The sequence below is a fragment of the Glycine max genome, chromosome 17, assembly GCF_000004515.6.
Source record: "Glycine max cultivar Williams 82 chromosome 17, Glycine_max_v4.0, whole genome shotgun sequence".
In the NCBI taxonomy this organism is placed as follows: Eukaryota; Viridiplantae; Streptophyta; class Magnoliopsida; order Fabales; family Fabaceae; genus Glycine; species Glycine max.
The window spans coordinates 11,767,099-11,772,232 of record NC_038253.2 but is presented as its reverse complement, the minus strand read 5'-3'; positions in this window follow the sequence as shown (position 1 = coordinate 11,772,232).

The following is a 5,134-nucleotide window of genomic DNA, read 5'->3' as shown; positions in this document are numbered from 1 at the left end:
CTAAATTTTATCACAAATTTATTGGGGGAACCAAAATACACATGCATCATAATAAAATACGAAAAGCATAGCTAATCTTAAATTGTTGAAGTAAAACACACATTTGTTTACACACAATAATAATAATAATAAATACACGATAAAATTAAAAAGACAACACCATAGCAAAATAAGAAAACATAAAATTTAATGTGATTTGACCTGTGGTGCTTATAATCAAAATATAAGTAATTCGAATTTGTATTCCTACATATTTTTTCACTTAGGTGGTGACCCAGGTTGGGATTCTTCTTATCTCAAAAGGAATTAACATTTTAATTTTAAAAGAGAAAATAAATTTTTAATTTATAAATAATCTTTAAATATAACTATTATCTTTAAATCTAAACAATATTCAGTATATATACTGTCTAACTATGCATTACAAACTCAGATTTTTCGGTTTAATTAAGTTATTTGCATAAACCTGAGTGTTTAAAAAATGATTGTTTCCCCTAACTCGCTACTTATTTTATGCAAATTTCGAAAACTATGATATGCTGTTTCAAAGACAATTACACATGTTTATACGTTTTTGGAACTGTCACTCTTGTTGATTGGTCTTATTTGTGCTTTTGGAGGTCCTATGTGTTGGGGTTTTGACGTTTTGTACAGTTACGGGTTGGTATGTGATTAATGTGAAGGCATGGCTGCTAGTTGAGTTTGATTTAAGGTAATGATGTGTATTCCGAAGTGTTATTTCTGTTAGAATCAACATTTATAAATCTCCTCCTTATGGCATATATACTTGGACCAGTAAATTTGAATAAAAAATGAAGGGAAATAAAGTATAACTTGTATGCCTAAATTAGAAAATATTTGATTTAATTATAATTGGGTGTATTGGAGATAAAAGTTTTAAAAATTGGTGTGGATCTCACTCCTCAACACTATACTTTAATTCAAACATTATGTCTTTTTCCATCTCAATTCACTTTCACACCTATTTTATTCTTTTAAACTAAACAAATCCTAAATTTTAAAGACTTTTTCGTTTTTATTTAATTTAAGTAATTTCTAATAAGATCATTATCACTTTTCTTTGACAACGTTCAATAACAAAGAGATTGTTGTTTTTGGATTTTAATCATGTTTTAAGTGGAGCTGCTTTTTTGTGTGTCTGACAAGAAGGTATTTAGAATTCATATTTCACATATAATTAATTTTTTTCTCACTAGGTTGACTCATTTTGGGAGTAAAGTGGTATCTTCACTTCTATATATGGCACCCAATTAATCCTCCTCCCACTGGATCAGTCCATCTTAGATAAAGTGACACTTCCAGTTATGACTCATGCTTAAGAAGGGAATTAAATTCTAAGTCTCAATTAAGGGATTCAAGTATCGAACTATTTGTCTCAACCTTTTTTCATACTTTTTTTGTCTTGTGTGAGAGATAATGAGTGTTTCTCAACTTACTAAGACAAGAGGCTAACATCATCTACAATATGGTTTCTTCTTGATCCAAGAGAATTTTACAACAAAGACAATTAAACATATATTTTCCTACAAAATAAATTATTCCTCCTCATGTTAACAAAGTAGGATATTACACCATTGCATCGACCATATAAGTTAATAATTTTTTTTATGCTATGGGTTAACAACATTTAATTATTAGGTATCCGGTCATTAATGATTTGGTAGGTAAGGAAAAAAAAAAGAAATTATTATTATTATTATTTGGTTTGATAAAAAGGAAAGAAAAAAATTGTGATTATGTGAAGGAACCAATTCTTCCTTTGAAATCTACAACGGAGTGGCATAGATCTGCGATGATGGGACACGGTGGTGGGGCATGTATATGAGAAACTGCTACGACGACGACTGGAATTGTCATGGTTGCAATGGCGTGGGCATTGGGCTCTACCATACCTGTTGAACGCTACAGATATGAGGAACGTGAACCACAACAACGGTGACACGTGCGGTGTATTGCTGAAGAAGTAAGAAGCGCTCTCTTTATTGCTTCGTATACATCCATATTGGATTATGCTACACACTTAATCGATTATGTAAGTTGTGTAAATCAATTATCGATGTAAAAAATAGATTCATCCCTTTTTTTAACCTTTATTCGCATATCAGCGAAAAAATATTTTCACATTCACCTTTCCATTCTTTTCCTTGCCTATCTCTTTCTTTCCTCAACAAATCAGTTTAACCAAATAAACTTAAACAGAACCTTCATCATAGCTCCTTTGTGTTTGTCACCTTTTTAACGTTCTTTCTCGCCAAGATGATAACTTGAAGGTGGTTGCATAAGTATATAAAATAAACAAGGTTTTGTCTCATGTCACGTCCATTGTGTTAGATCTTCATGAAAGTAGTCACTACTCATTAGTCAGTAATCACACCATACAAAAAAACTTCTGCGAATATATTGTCCTTGCCAATTTGATCATCGTCCCAATTTATTTCAATACAAGACCTTGAGCCCAAAGCAATCTTTTTACGTGTCTAGCTAGAGGAAAGTATCAAACCACACATACAAATATCGTCAAGAGTTTCGTTTCTTTCTTTAATTTCTTTTTTATAATTTTTCTTAGCTACATGCCTGAACTACGTATGAAAAATGAATGTTACTAGTTAATTAAATTACGTATATTTATCAGTATGAACTGTATATATACTTTTATATGATTGCACATGCTGACATGCATGTCCTTTCCATAAAGTTTTTAAAATTTTAATTCGGTCTTTAAACTGAAAATATTTGCAATTAGGTCTTTTATCTTTTATAATTTTATTAGATCTATGAGTTAGTAAAATCGCCACAAATTATTATTTCTTTGCATTTCCTCTTTCATCTCATAAATAAGTGATATATCCTTCATTTCGTTTTTCATCTAATTAAAAATATTTTAAATTAAATTTTATACAACAATTTACAATTACGAATTTAATTTTATTGACTATATAAGCATAAAAAATTGAAATTAAAAATTATAATTTTTTTAAGCAAATGCAATTTATTGATGTAATTAGTCATGTGCAATCTTGTACCACCATTTCAACCACATATTTTACTTTTTGTTTAACATATAATATATGATACGTTTTTTTTTATTTTAAAAAATTGATTTTAAGGTATACTTTTTTTAGTATTTTATAGGAGATATTATTTTTTATGAGAAAAATATTAGAATGATTTTAAAAATGTGTATAGTTATATGATTTAAATAATTTTAATTGTTTTTTATATAAAAGGATAATTTTGAGGCGAAGCAATCATATTTAAACGTAGTTTCTTATATGATGAATTAAATAAAATTGACTTGGCCTTTAATGTTTGAACACGTGAGTATTTTTTTTTAGTGTGCCTGAACATTTGAACATGTTTCTTATAAAGTGGAAAGGATTGTATAATGCATGATTAGTGGATAATAATGTATTTATGTTTAAATTATATTAATAATAGTATACTTTTATGCATTTTTCTAATTTGTTGTTACCTTTTTATTTAGGTCTGAATAAAAGACCATGAGTGTTCACAACTAATTGAATTATAGATTTATGGGTGCGTGATTGATTTAAGAAAATTTTCTCCTTATGACTTTTTTTATTATATAAATGATTCTTTTATATGTGACCGCAATTATGTATTACCCCACAATGCTGATTCTATGTTTATTTTTTGTTTTTGGTAGAAATCTTTAGCTGCAACTTTTCTTTTTTTAAGGAGTTTAGCTGCAGCCTGACTACGTCAATATTCAACCACTGTAATCAATAATGATGGGCTTTGACATGTATTTTTTAAAAAATTAATATAAGCAGTCACGTAAGTGGATGGAAATTACTCATTTATTTATGGGTTAAATATGCTTTCTCTCCCGATAAAAGTGATTTTTAATTTTGATCTGTAATTTTTTCTTGTTTTTATTCATCTGAAATTTAAAATCGTGATTTCTTTTTAATTTTTTGTTTTTCTTTTTGTAGTGTTTTTAATTTTCATGCTTTTAAAATTTAGAATTATTATTTTCAATTCTTAACATTCATTTGAAAACATAGATAACATTTATTTTATATTTTTTTACGGTTCAATGATTATATATATATATATATATGAATGATCATGTGACATTCTATTAAACATATAAAGAATTAATTGATGTCATATAGCAATAATTTAAAAGATATATATTTAAAATTTAAAGAAATAAAAGAAACTTGATACACATACACACGCACATACATATGTTGAATTGAAAAGAAAAAAAAACTATAATTACAATAAAACTGCGAAAGGCATAGGAAATCATCCGACAACCATTTGAAACCTATGGGCTAAATTGTATTTGCCTAATGTATAATTAGAAGTTGAGTTTTAAAGAGAAAAGAAAAAAATAAATTTTCTTTTTTAATAAATATTTTTAATTTATATTTTAAATAAAAATAAAAATTAGCATAAATTTAATATGTGATCTTATTTATTTTTGTATATATAATAAAAAATTTTAAATCCTTTTATTTTTCTCTTTCCACTTGTAAACATTCCAAGTTAGCAAACATATTAGTACATTAGTATTTAATAAGTAGACAGTCTCCACACACTACTATACTTTGACATATAACTAAGTTTATATTACTCTTTTTTGAACTAATTATAATTACACCTTTTTTCCTCCTAAAAGAAATAATAACTCCTCACTTTTTGTGATGCGGTCATTTTTTTTTGTCTAAGCCGCCGAAAGAATATTCGTGATGGACTTAAATTCTCTTTTCCCTCTTCTGGTTTATAAAGCTTATCTAATGAGTAATGTTGACTCTATTTAATTCAAATTTCCTGGTGGTTTTAATTAATCACTTATATATAAAAGAACATGTTCTCTTACGAGTTACCCATATTCTTGCATAAGCAGCCCAATGACACATGGGCCTAAAAAAATGAAGAAGTAATTTGCAGCGCCTCCACTTGCACTTTCATGAGAGTCTTAAGCTTAAGACAAAACAATCTCCCTTGGCCAGCACAAGTTTTTCTTGTCCAACTCTAGAACTACACTAGCCAATTAAATTAAATGGAATGACAAGTTTCTCATTGGGAATATGTACAATAAAGTTTTTTATATCAAATCACACATCACACTATACTAGAC